The 7372-nt window shown below is 36.7% G+C and overlaps 1 long non-coding RNA gene across 1 annotated transcript; it reads left to right on the top strand.

The window, feature by feature from the left end:
- Positions 1-2675: 2675 nt before the first annotated feature.
- LOC126935704 (uncharacterized) lies at positions 2676-5908 on the top strand. Its single transcript, XR_007719280.1, has 3 exons — positions 2676-3217; positions 3850-3907; positions 5071-5908. It is a non-coding gene; the product is annotated as an uncharacterized LOC126935704 (long non-coding RNA).
- Positions 5909-7372: the final 1464 nt, after the last annotated feature.

Here is a 7372-nt window from a genome sequence, read left to right as displayed (position 1 = left end):
CAGGCTGGTCTTGAACTCCTGACCTCGTGATCCACCCGCCTTGGTTTCCCAAAGTGCTGGAATTACAGGCCTGAGCCACTGCATGTGGCTGGGCCTTTATCTTTTAAACAAAGAGAGAACAAATGGAATAGTGACTTTAAAATATTAATAATCATATTAAATATAAGCACCTACATGTCCACTCCAATGTAGTGATTAAAATTGACAAATTGACATTTTTTAGTTTAAAAATAATATATTGATAAAAATGCTAATAATCATCTGAGCCTTCAGCAAATAGTAATCTTTTCGCTAGTAATTTTTTTTTGCCTTAATATTGATAGCTGTTGACCATAGTGGTGACTGCTGAAGGTTGTGACAATTTCTTAAAATAAGACAACAGTGAAGTTTGCCACATGAATGAACTCATCCTTTCATGAAGGATTTGTCTGTAGCATGTGATGGTGTTTTAGAGCATTTTACTTAAAAAGACACATATAAAAGATAAGTATATATAAGAGTTAAAAGTAAAATAATGGAGAAAGATATGCCAAGATATACAAATAAAAGGAGTGCAGTGTAGTCCTATCAATATGGTTAAAGCAGATTTTATAAGAAAAAGCACAAGAGATAAATAAGATCCTTGAATGAGTGTAATCATGGAATGTTTTAAATGTACCTAACAAATTCCAAGTATGACAGTAAATTGTTAATTATAAAAATCAATTAAAAAATATGAATACGTTTTTACTTGTTTTTCTCCTTGAAATTGTTATTCTATTTCTCCCATAGAATTTTATCCCACTGTAATGTATTTTTATACTTGAATGTCATCATTACAATCATGCTATCATATTTCTACAACAGAAGTGTACAGATTTTTTATTTTCTGAAAAATTTTATACTCAAAAAAGTATTTTAGACTGCATTATAGTTACACTTAGCAGTGCACAGTTGAGACAAATAACATAAATTTTGGTAATTATTAACAAAAAATTTTAAATGTTTGAACATGCATCTTATATTGATATGGTGGGTGAATTATAGAGCTTTGATTAAATTAGACTTCTCTGACACCAATGTTTTTTACTTTCTGTGTATTTGGCATCCTAGAGTTTTTGTTTGTTTATCTGTTTTTGTCATTTCGGGTCAATGCATTATGATAAGCTCCAGATGTTTTAGTATTATATACTTTTCTGTGTAGTGTGAAAGTGAAAGATGGCAGTGGTAAAAAGGAAGATGGGATAGGAGAACCATGGGTAGAGTTTTCATGTAGATCAGTTGAGGATGTGGAAATCAGGTTCCTTGGAACACCTCAGTGAACCATCAGCATGAAAGCGTCCAGTGTGAGGCAACCAATCTAGACAGATGCATCTGATACTTTAATCTCCTTCTACCACATCCTTGCAGTTAAGTCAGTGATTACATTTATGCACAGGATCCTTCTCACTGGACTGTTAAAGTTTTCATGAGAACTGGAATTATTCTTATCTTATTCACAGCCTCAAGCACAGGAATAATATTAAATTGATATATTGAATAAACTCAATCAACACTGGTAGAATTGAATTAGGATTGTAGGGGATTTGCCACAACCCCTGGTGGGACAGTATTTATTTCATTAAAAAGAGGTTGGATAATAAAATGCTGAAGCCAATACCTTTTGTGGAAATTTATTATTATTTTTTAAATTTAAAACAATACTTGGTGCTGACTAGAAATGAGTCAGTCTCTGTAGCACTAGGAAAGAGCCAAAAAAAGTGAGGGAGGGGGGAGGGAAGAAACAAAACAAATAGCAGATGGCAATTGAGCCAAGCCACCCACTCTCCCTACAGGCCCTTTTGAAATCAACAGATCCAGTTTAGATTCCATGTTCTGGGAGTGATTCTGCTGCTTTAGGGACATGTCCCTGGCTCAGTTAGCCCCCTTGAAATTCGAGAATAAGAACACAGAGAAATAGGATGAGTTAGGGAAATTACTTCTTGAAATATTATTTAGGCATACTTTCATCTTGCCTTTCATTTTCTGTATATCAGTGTTATCTATTTTTTATCTGGTTTCCAAACTGTTATGTCACTCAATTTGGTAAATCCTACATCTCTTTAGGCGATGTACTATTCTGTTTAGTTTAATGGCTATATGCTTTCTCCTGTTTTAGAGAAGTTCATTTCCCATTTTCATGGACATGACAACTCTTCTGGGATCCTTCTCTCTGAATAGGGTTGCTTGGTGTGTCACAAACCCACCCTCCATTGAATTCATCCCAGAAAACTAAATTAAATAACCCAGAAAATGGGGCCATTCCAGGAAAGGTAATTTTTTTTTTTTTTTTTTTTTTTCTGGTGCATTGTATCCTTGAGAGGTGAAGGCGGCTGGGCTTCTGGGTCGGTGGGGACTTGGAGAACTTTTCTGTATAGCTAAAGGATTATAAATGCACCAATCAGCACTCTGTGTCTAGCTAAAGGTTTGTAAACACACCAATCAGCACTCTGTAAAAACGCACCAATCAGCACTCTGTGTCTAGCTAAAGGTTTGTAAATGTACCAATCAGCATGCCATAAAAACGGACCAATCAGCACTCTGTAAAATGGACCAATCAGCACTCTGCAAAATGGACCAATCAAAGTGCTGTAAAATAGACCAATCAGAAGGATGTGGGAAGGGCCAAATAAGGAAACAAAAGCAGGCCACCCAAGCCAGCAGCTGCAACCCGCTTCGGTCTTGTTCTGGGTTGTGGTAGCTTTGTTCTTATGCTTTTTGTAATAGCTCTTGTTGCTGTTCAGTTTTTGGCGTCTCCACTACTTTTATGAGCTGTAACACTCGCTGGGAAGATCTGTGGCTTCGCTCCTGAAGTCAGCGACACCGGAACCCACCGGGAGGAACGAACAACTCGGGACGCTACACCTTTAAGAACTGTAACATTCACTGCAAAGGTCTGCAGTTTCACTCCTGAAGTCCGCGAGACCACAAACCCACTAGGAAGAAGGAACAACTTGGGACACGTCACCTTTTAAGAGCTGTAACACTTACGGGGAAGGCCTGCGGTTTCACTCCTGAAGTCAGCAAGACCACGAACCCATGAGAAGGAAGAAACTCTGGACACATCTGAACATCTGAAGGAATGAGCTCCGGACACACCGTCTTTAAGAACTCTAACACCGCGAGAGTCCGCGGCTTCATCCTTGGAAGTCAGCGAGACTGAAAACCCTCCGGAAGGAACCAATTCCAGACTCATCAAGTGAGGGACCTTTTTTTTTTTTCCTTTTTTTTTTTTTTTTTTTTTTTTACCTACGGATATTAGTTTCACGTAACTGCTTTTACTATAGAATAAAATGAGAATGAAATTCATTGCTGCGATGTGGTTAAAGACTGCTTACTTGTTATGAAGGGCTAATCACTAAATCACCCTTACTCTTTTGTAAGATAAATTGATTCTTTCAGAAACACCTATATGTCTCACTATGTTAACATTTTCATATTCACTGGTTTCAAAGTAAAGGGTTGCATTATCACAAAATTAGTGAATTCTGATTGGACCCAGGTTTAGATGTTTTCCTCGTTTTATCTTGTATATTCAAGCAAGCAAGATGAAATTCTCCTTAATCAACTGGCAAATGTATTTCATTTGATCAGTTCAAGACTGCTGATGTGAGTGGTAAATACTACACTTAAACTGTTTCTTTCCGTTGTGTCTTTACAGCATGAGATTTCATATAAGAGACAAGTGGTATTGAGTCCGATGAATACATTTAGTTTGATTGTGATTCAAAAATGAGTCATTAAATAGCTAGGCTTTGGTGCCCGAGATCCTCCTTTGTGCGAATAGCTTTATATGCTATAAGCTACATACTACTTTTTCCTATTTTACAGATATTGCAACTGAGGCTTAGAAAAGTTAAATGCTTTTGCCGAGGAGGTCCAACTGCTGGTAAGTGACAGACCTCAAAGTTTGGTTTTTGTGTTTGCTTGTCTTCACAGAAAGGACCCAATCCTGTCCTACTCACAGTCCCTCAGTGTCCATGGGAAGTTGGTTCCAGGACCCCATGGACACCAAAATTCATACATGCTCAAATCACTTACGTAATATAGTGTGGTATTCACATATCAATGCACATCCTCCTGTATATTTTAAATTGTCTCTAAATTATAATACCTACTGAAGTCAAATAATATATAGAGGTGAATCTCTAAGTTTAAAATGTTTTATTTGGGAAGCAAAAACTGTGATTTAAGGAATGCACATATAGGTGGTCTTTGGCGTGTTCAAAGAACAAAGAGAATGTTGGGAGTTTTATTAGAAAGGAAAATGTCACATATGGTTTTGAAAAAAAGCTCATTTTGAGAGGGGAAAAACTGATGGGTGAGTGATGGTGCTATGTAAAACTAGCCTTAGAGCTCTGACAGGTCATTTCAGCAGCTATCAGGTAAAACTAGTCTTAGGTTACCGAAGGCTGTTTCAGCAGGTGGGCTTGTAGAAAGTTTAATTCTTGGAGCAGGTAAATGTGCTCTGAGTGTTTTTCCCCACCGGTCCCTTGAATTTGATTTAGTTGGATATGTCAAGAATGTTACAATCTGTATAACCAACTTTCACAAACCTAAAACAATCTAAATGCTACTTACATAGTTGTTACACTGTGTTTTTGTTACTTTTAATTGTTATTTAAAAAAATATTTTGACCCAGAGTTGGTTGAATACCCGGACTTGGAACCTGCACATATGGAGGACTGACTGTATAAAAACATATTTGTGCTCCACCCAAAACTTGTATTGATTTTTATGTTCATTCCATATATATTTATTAAATGCCTTCTCCAACTAATGGTAAATACAATAACTAAAATATTGAGTGAGAAATAAAATCATAAAAGCATATCTATATATATAAGTCCTTATCTATCGTTTCAGTGTGACTCTGATCATCATAAGAAACCCACCATAGGGTTCTATTTAGGTGCATGTCTGCAACATTAGGATCAGTACTTAGAATAATTCGTTATGTGTGGTAGCTTTAAAAAAAAAAAGGTTGTAAATGAGTAACTATTGTTACCGGCCTCCACAGGAGGCTAATAAATTGTACCTCTCTTTGCCAGGATTTCTGAACAATTTGAACAATAACATTTAAAAAATGGAAGATGAAACTGTAACATTATCTTTATTACTGGAAAAAAATAAAAGTTAGAAGACTTGGCCTTAGGCCATGGCTCTGTATCTCCATGAAGTATCTCCACATTGAGGAAGAGCACCTGGAGATTCCACAAAACCTTCTTTCCTAGGGGCAACTTGCAAACAAAAAAGGGAGAAAAAGAGGGTTAAGCCTCTTCAATGGGTGTGTGATTAAGGTAAAATTTCTATTAAAAAAATGGGATTATCCCAGCAACTGAGGAAGCTGAGCACGGAAAAGCAATGATTGCAGCTTGGAAGTCTGTAACTCGAAGGGACAGAATTCTTTATCTGCATATGTCACACATCAGAAGATCTGTTCACTAGTTACAATGCAGAGTGAATGTGGGACGTGGGTCTCTGTTACTTGCTGAAATTTCCCTGAGAAAAATGTGGCTTTTTGACGTAAGATAACTTTCTCTAGCTCAGCCAGTTCTGCTTCCGTACTCACAATGTCGGAGACCCTGCTTGTCTCATTCGCACACCATCATTAGCAGTTCCTTCAACAAAAACATTACATTTTTCAGTGTATGTATTCCGCACTGAATGAAAAACAAAAATGGCACTGCAGGACTTAAGCCTTTCTGGATTGGAGAGGAAGAGCAGAATATTAAGAATAAACAGAGAAAGACATTTCTTTCAGTTATTCTTCCTTATTTTTAGAAAGCTAGAAAACACAGACACACACCAAACCTTTATTTAATTAACTGTCCTGCCATATATGAGAAAAGGCTGCTGGGTGTGGTGGCTCACGTTTGTAATTCCAGCACTTTGGGAGGCTGAGGCAGATGATCACCTGAGCCTAGGAGTTGGAGACCAGCCTGGGCAACATGGTGATACACCATGTCCACAATTTTTTTTTTTTTTTTAGTTGGGCATGGTGACATGTGCCTGTGGTCCCAGGTACTTGGGAGGCTGAAGTGGGAGGATTGCTTGATCCTGGGACGTCGAGGCTCCAGTGAGCCATATTTATGCCAATGCACTAGAGCCTGGGTTACAGAGGGAGACAGCGGGGAGACCCTGTCTCAAAAACAAAACAAAACAAAAAAGTCTGACACACAGAAGATACTCGAAATGGTTCCTATCGTTTAATATGATCATATGCATGACTCAGGATGGCATGATGTCTTATTAAACTTAAGTTCTTGATTTCTGGAGGGAACTCCTAGAGGATAGAGCTTCAAGTTGAACTTCTGTTGTCACCTAGCATGAAGTACTGCGAGTGATGCAAGTACTACATCTGGGCCTTCACATACATTTTCTGAAATAGTTTTCGGTGTCTACAGTTTTACCTCTTCCGAGGAAGACGAAAGAGTTCTCTGAATTAGGGAAGAGATGAGGGTATAGGCATCTATTGAGCCAAAAAATCGATTTTGCAGAATCCATAAAAGTCGAAAATTTAGTATTTATAGTTTAGTATTTATAGGTTAGTATTTATAGTTTCCATTAATGCCTCAAAAAACTTTACCTTCTTTATTCTGAAATGGTCACATAGTACTATGCATTTGCCAAGAAAAAAAGAAAGACAAATTTCTAGGGACAGTAAAATAGTTTAAAAAGATGATGATAGGAATATATTTATTATTTTGGTAAAGCATTTTAATCTATATATTTATGCCTTGGTTTAAAAATACCCTATTTATGCTTAAAGATACCTGCAGTGAAATGTGAACCTTCACTTAAGTAATTTGCAGTGAAGATGGCTTCAGAAACGGAATCTCAGTATAGTAAAAAGATACTTGAATTGAAAACTTGAATCTTATTCTTGACTTGAACATTTAAGAGGTTTTTGTTTTGGAAACACACTTTAACATCTCTGAAACTCAGTTTACTTTAAAAACTGGGATTAAAAATTTTATTTATATCAAAAATTACAGTAAGGATTAAGCATAGTCATGCTGTAAATACAACGCATTTCCATGAAATGTAGCAAATACTGATTTACTTACAATTTGTTTTAAATTATACCGTTAAAAGGCTCACCTCTGTTTCTTGACCTGGAGCAAGAATACACATGGAAATTGACGTGCTTAAATATTGAGGCGTACAACAAAACCATCAGATGTTACATAAAACGAGTATTTTTTTTGACAAATCTAACTTCAAAATGATAAAATCAAATATTTGTGCAATGTTACAGTGCTTATATGATCCAAACTGACTCAATATCAGGGACAACTGAAGTTAATTATTATTGCATATGCCCAGACAGTCTTTGGGGGCTAATGATAT

Source organism: Macaca thibetana, chromosome 14, assembly GCF_024542745.1.
Source record: "Macaca thibetana thibetana isolate TM-01 chromosome 14, ASM2454274v1, whole genome shotgun sequence".
Taxonomy (NCBI): domain Eukaryota; kingdom Metazoa; phylum Chordata; class Mammalia; order Primates; family Cercopithecidae; genus Macaca; species Macaca thibetana.
This window is presented reverse-complemented; position numbering and strand designations above follow the sequence as displayed.